At 42.6% G+C, this 6,885-nt stretch overlaps 1 long non-coding RNA gene across 1 annotated transcript in view; it reads left to right on the top strand.

Moving 5' to 3' along the window:
- Positions 1 to 6,805, top strand: part of LOC106956953 (uncharacterized) — a 12,358-nt gene extending 5,553 nt beyond the window's left edge. The window contains exon 2 of the long non-coding RNA XR_001426862.1: positions 5,520 to 6,805. This is a non-coding gene — a long non-coding RNA (uncharacterized LOC106956953). The remainder of the gene's footprint in view (positions 1 to 5,519) is intronic.
- Positions 6,806 to 6,885: the final 80 nt, after the last annotated feature.

The raw sequence follows: 6,885 nt of genomic DNA, 5'->3' as shown, positions 1-6,885 counted from the left end.
CACACACACACAGACACACACACACAGACACACACACACAGACACACACACACAGACACACACACACGCACACACACACACACACACACACACGCACACACAGACACACACACACACACACGCAGTCACACACACACACACACACACAGCCATCGGAGCTCGGTCTGTCTCGGTTTGGCATGCCTGTCTCAGGAATGCGCCCGGCGTTTTCTCTGTATTTTTCACATTAGGAGCACTTTGGGAATCGCTCTGAAAAGCCGCTCTCAGAAGCGCTGCCACCGCCGTCAAGCGGCCCGCGGTCACAACGAGGCTTCCGGTTGAAGCCTTTCGAAATAAAAGAGCAGTGCGCGTCCAACAAAGAGAGGATTTTTCTTTTGTGGCGCACGTGCTTTTAAGTTACATTTAAAAAAATTGAACTGAATTCAACAGTTCAGATTAAAAGCTGTATGTATTTGTTGCAGCTAATAACACTCCAAATTCAGCAAACTAGAAGAGGTGACAAAAGATTTTATAAAAATGAATTTAAATACAAATATGTTTTGCTATGGCCTATTAAATCACAAGTTATTTCATTTTCACTTATACATTGTTGCACCATTTTTTAAAAAAAAAAATCTGGAATCATTTTGCGTAGCTAAGATGTAAGAGCCATCTGGCTAGCTGTTAGCCTTCAACCATTCAGAGATGTTCTTCACTTTCTTCTCACTTCCTGATAAATATAAGATGATAATGTCACAGAACACATTTGTTTTATGACAGTTTTTTTTCTTCCACTAAACTTTTCACAAAAATCACTTCCCATAAAACATGTCCCACAACAGACAGAAGTAGAATGACCAAAAGGATAAAACAGAGCAACTTTGCTGTCACTTAGCCTTCCTGTTATCTGCTGGCGATGCGATCTATAATTAGATGGAGGCTTGGAAAAGATGGCGGCAAGATTTTATTTTATTTTTTTTTTTTTTTTGGACTACAAAACATTAGGAAGCAAAAAGAAAGAAAGAAAGAAAGAAAGAAAGAAAGAAAGAAAGAAAGAACTTTATTGACACTGAAAATATTAAACTTTCAGTCTCAATCTCCACACTGAAAAGCGGTTCTCGCACAGTTGTTATCTCCTACATACAATATGTTGCATTCACCAACTGGAAATCAATCCAAATTTTTTTTAATCGCATGATTTAACTTTGAAAGAAATAGAAGAAAGAAAAAAAAAGACAACTAATTTTGCCAAACGGCCATCTAAACCCATTCTGACTGAACCAAACGCTTTTACTCTCAACACCATCACTGGTGTGCAGCTTCCGGCTTGCCCCCGTTAAGCTATGCTAACAACATGCAGACAGAGGGGGGCAGAGAGGGAGGCAGTCCCAGCTTGGAGAGAGGAGAGAGGCAGAAATTCTTGTGTTTTTTGGTATGCGATTAGCCAGTGGAGAACCCATGACTGAAGGGGAGAAGGAGGAGCTGAAGGAGGAGGAGATACATTCCTCGCCTTCCTCTTTAAGGTGACCACATTTTTCATTTATTTATTTTTACTATTTTCCTGCTGACATGTTGCCCCGTGTCGCCACATGACACCCTGAAGCTCTCAGCTGACGCTTCGCCAGTGGACGGAGCGGTCAGTTGTACACAAACTAATTAGATGGAGTCAGGAATGACCTTTGACCCACCTGAGCTTTGAGCAAAATATGGTGTGTGTGGCATGCGTTTAACTAAAGAAATACAATGAAAAAATAAGTGATGGCTATCCCTGAAAAAACTTGCTACAAACTATTTAATTTAGGTCTAGACTTTGATTAGGCCATTTTAAAAAGCTGGTCTACTCTATATTAGCACCAATTACATGTTTAGTGTCGTCTTTAACCTTTTACAGCCTTAAACAGATACTATCCCATCTTCCTGCTCACTTGGGTCAGTTTCCCCATCTCTGCTGAAGAAAAGCATAATGCTGCCACCACCGTGGGAATCCATTTAAGGCGCTTTCCGGATCAAAGTTGCCATGAGCCTCCTGTGGAACGTCTTTTCATTGAAGTCCCTTGCCCGGCCCCAGCAGAACTTCTGAAATGCAGCGACTTTCCATCTGACACATTAAATGGGCCCCCATCAGATTTGCATTGAAAAAAAAAAAAAAAAAGAAAGAAAAAAAAAAAAAAGAAAGAAAAAAAAAAATAACGCCGCTCCGCCTGTTCTTCGACGTCTCAGTCGAAGCCTATAATCGCCCACTCGCCTGTAACGACAATTACAATAATGGACTGATTGTCGGATTATGGCACCAAAGTGGTTTTAGCGCACATCTGCATAATTGTTCCTAGCAATATAGGCGCCCGTGGGCTCCCGGCTGCCATTAGCCGCGGCAACGGAGGGAGACGTTCGACGCTCGATGAGCAAGGGGGGCAAATTCTGCTCCCAAAAGTGCGTGGGCGTTTTCAGTGGAGAGGGAGCGAATGCACAAAGGCATTGTTTTATAAGAGTGTTTGTGTGTGTGTGTGTGCGTGTGTTTGTATTTTTTTTGGAGCAGACTGATGAAGGAAGTGAATCCTGGACCTTCAACAGTCTCTTTGCACTTTCAGATTGACAGTTTTTTTGGGGGGGGAATCATCACCTATATCTCTGTCTTTGTATCATCTTTGTCAAAAAAAAAAGAAAAAAAAAAGAAAGCATCACATGATCAACAGATGGACAGACACATCCGTTTGTACACGATGAGGAGGGGGGCTTGGGGGGATCTGTAGCAGCATGATCTAGATCAACAGCTGAACCCAGATCCACCCCCCTCCTCCCCTCCACCTCCTCTCTGTGTAAACATGAGATGAAGGCTTTTGGGAAGGAGGAACAGGGAAAAAGTGCCAATTTCGCTATCCAGCTCATCTGTGACTGTTGTCGTCTGCAACACCTGAAACCTGCGGCGTTAATTCATCCAACTCCTCCTCCTCCTCCTGAAAGCAGGCCAACATCCCACTCGTGCAAGAAAAAAAAAAAAACAGAGAGGGGGGAAAAAAAACGTGCTCCCCCTCTTCCTCTGTCCTTCTCTCTCTGTGCTAATTACTTGCCGCTACCATGGCAACGGGTAGCACCTCTTTTTTTTGTGTGCGTGTTTGTGTGTTAACTTGGCTATCTAGCCCATCACAAAAACACATGCACCAACATTTCCACGTCGGATGGAAGAAAAAGAGAGGCTTGCTGGCCGTTCTTAAAATTAATTTCAAATTTTAAGAATTTCAGATTTGTAGAGCTTTAAATTTTAAATCTCCTTCCCCCCCAAAAAACTTCCCAGATTACCTTCTATGATGCGTCAAAGTTTTGCATAATTTATAATCCGATTTCTGTCTGTGCAGACAGCAAACATACTGTCTTGAGCTGCTACAAAATGGACTGCATCAACATTTTCTTTTGCTTTTTGCTTCTAAAACAGGTTTTATTTTAGATTTTTGCTATGCTGTTTGTTTTCTTAGTTTTTTTTTGGCCATATCTGATCAAACCACGCTGGCTTTACGGCGCAGATCCGTTCTGACATCCCCGGAAAGCGCCGTGATTAATTACTTCCCTTCAAGGTCCTGAAGTAACTGCAAACTGTTATTGATTAACTGATCAGTAGAAGGCTGAGTGGAGATCTATTCACCTCGTATCAATGGATTCTTCTGGAGGCCATTGTTAAGGCTGCACTGTGACACGGTGGCACATTTCTATACTTAAGCTCTGGAATTTGGGAAACATCGGAATTTGTCTGCGGATTCCTTCCTTATTAAACACACAGGAATGTCGTTTGACAGCGAGGAACACGTTCAGTTGGCTAAAGTCGGATCAGTTGGCCGAGTTTGGACATTTTTGGACTAAAAGCGGCAAAATAGATGCAAAAAAAAAACCTGGATTCAACAGAATGAACATTAGTGAAGCTCATGACCCTGATTCAGATCTGCTTCTGAAATGTGGGCCTAGTGAAAAATACACAGTTTATGCACTCAGTACTTAGTTGGGGCTTTTTTTTTTTTTGCATGAATAAATGCATCAGTGCAGAATGGCAAAGAGGCTATCAACCTGACATAATGGAAGCCCTGACAGCTTTGACAGCATCCTTCAGACAAAATACTTTTCCAAGTAGTTTTTCCTTCCACGAAACTTTCCATGAATGTGATCGGAAAGCAATAATCTTTTGTCTCTTTGTGGTCTAAACTCTTTGTTGAGGGTATCTGTTGCATAGCCAAGTCAGCAGACTGTTAAGGCCACGATTAAAAACATTTATAGATTAAATATTTGTTTCCATTGCTTTTATGTAATGTTCCATTCTTTGGTTTATATTTCATATTCATAATGCGATGTGTGACGTGGTGAAACTGCATTGCGCAAACAAAAAAAGCTGCCACTTCCTCTCCTTCCCCTGCTCCCCGCACGTGTCTTAATACCCACATTATCTTCAATGACCCTGGGTTTTATGAATGGGTAACATCTGGCTCTCTCATTGGCTACCAGCAGCAGCCAATCGGGATGGAAATCACTGTCAACAGTGACGGGCTGGCGGACTGGACAAGTCGAGACAGACTTTAAGAGGTCCTAACCCCCACGAACCCCGACTCCCTCTCGCGTCGTGCTTTGGTTTGCATTCGTACTGTATGTGTGCAAGTCGCACACTGACCTACTTGGTTCACCGCGGCCGTCTATACATAGCTGTGGGAAAGGCAGGCAGACAATCGGCCCCGGTTAAAATTAGCAGTCAGGGCCACCTGTGTGCCTCTCACAAAAAGGCGGAAACATCAGAGCAGGCAGAGGAGGGATGAAGGGAGGCGCGAGGAAGGAAAAAGGGGGTCGGGATGGAGACATTGATCACTCTGCCGCTCGTTCTCTCGTTTTTTTTTTTTTTTTATCCCCACTGCGACACAGGGAGACATTGTTAGGCGGTTCGGATTTGACGACGAAGAGGGGCCGGGGGGGTGGCTGGTTTCGAGGTCCAGGCCAAGTGGAGTTCACATACCACTCGGCTGGAGCGCTGCCAAATTTCAAAGCACATAGGTGGAATATATAAGGAGAGGAGACGTATTGAGGCGAGAGAGCCATTAAGCACCTTAAACAAACTCAACATAGTGAAAGAAGGCAAAAAAAAAGGGGAAGGAAAACACTCGACTTTCTAAATAATGCTACATCCAGTCTGCCAGATGCCCCTTTCCTGCCCTCCCATATAACATGTTGTCACTGTATAGCTAAAAAAACGGCATGTTTCCTGCCTTTGTTGTTACAGACAGCCGACAGGAAGCCCTCGTCTTCTTTAACTGACGTTCACATTAAAAAACTGCCACCTCGTTTCCTAGAATCACCAGTTCTCAGCCCACACTCGCTTTTTGTTCCCGTGAGCTTCCACCAGAATGAAAGTGGCAGTGGGCGGAAAGGCAAAAGCGCTCGAGAAAAAGCTGCGAAAGTACAAGCAAAGTTCAGCTGATTTTAAGTGTTTTATAACTCTTGTCTTTTTTTAATTCCTTTGTGTTTGTGTGTGTGCTTTTACAGTAAAAAGTCCAACCTTTTCTCTCTTTCAGGACAGACGATTGACTGCAGGAGAGGAGATGGAGAACTTCTGCAGCATCCGTCCACCTTCGGCCATTTTGAGTTGGAGAAAACCTTTTAAACACTGAAAAGCAAAGGAGGAGAGAGTTAGCTCATTATCAACATGCATTTCTGGGTCAAAATAGTGTTTATAAAGGTTAATTTATTTTTCATCTGTAGACCAACATAAGCATCATTAGCCAGCTGAGGTGTAGTTTTATTTTTTTACAGTGACCACCAGGGGGCGCTGCTCCCCACTCACTGAACATGCTGAAATTAGAACAAAATGCAATTCATATGAGGCGTAACTAAAACATTTTGTGCAGATTATGCCACTCTGGGCAGAGAGCCATTGTCTCCTTATTAAAAACACTAATAGAGGAGTTCCCCATTTTTGAAAAATGGAAGAATGAGGACGTACTCCAGAAAATTTTATTCGTAAACATGTAATGTTTTGTTTTTAGATTAGTTAAAAACTTACCAAATCCTCCATATTGATGCTAAAAAAAGCACATGTCAGTTTTCTTGGGCAAAAAAAACAACAACAAAAAATCCTGGGAATTCTGCCGTCGTTGCTTTGCAAAAATTCAGCAAGCATAGCGCTACAGATGCATAAAGTCAGGTTGCTTTAACAAGTCAAGAACAATATCCTCATCCGGGGTTGTTGCAGGAAGTGTGAAATCAGATCTGTATCACTCTTACTTGGAAAAAGCGACACCAGCAAATAACTTTTTCATGCGTGTTGCTGAGGGAGGAAATTGCCAGGACATATGTAGGTGAAGGTGCAAGTAGGAAATAGGTGTCTGGTTGTTTAAAAAAAAAAAAAAATCTGTATTCACAACTTTTGCGATTGTGTTTTTGTAAGAAAAAAAAAAAACAAACTGGCAGAAATAGTTGTTTTTGCATCATTACGAGCTGCACACGCCCTTCTCGGCAGACTTACATCAGCTTGAGGTCGTTTCCCTGCTCATTAAAATCTCCCCCGCCTGGACCGAGGCGCCCAATCAGAGCAGCGGAGGAGCCAGCGGGTGCCCAGCGTTTGCTCAGTAGTCAGTGTAGATCCTGTGGGGCTGGCAGCAGCTACATCTGGCTACTGGGTCTCTGCTGACGACCAATCCGGTCCCAGAATTCAGGACTGTCGCAGACGTTTGGTTTCTCCTCACCTGGGACTAGTTCTGGACCTGGCATACAGTGTAGGATCCTGTGTGTGTCCGTCTACAGCTACATTGTCTGCTGGGTTTCAGGCCTGTCTACTTTAAAGTCACCTTTCAGATGAATACATAAAAAAAAAAAAAAAAAAAAAAAAAAAAAAAAAAAAAAATTAAAAATTTTGTTTTTTTTACATAAAAAAAATTTTTT

Source organism: Poecilia latipinna, unplaced genomic scaffold, assembly GCF_001443285.1.
Source record: "Poecilia latipinna isolate Pla-1442-1.1 unplaced genomic scaffold, P_latipinna-1.0 Scaffold859, whole genome shotgun sequence".
Lineage (NCBI taxonomy): Eukaryota > Metazoa > Chordata > Actinopteri > Cyprinodontiformes > Poeciliidae > Poecilia > Poecilia latipinna.
This window is presented reverse-complemented; position numbering and strand designations above follow the sequence as displayed.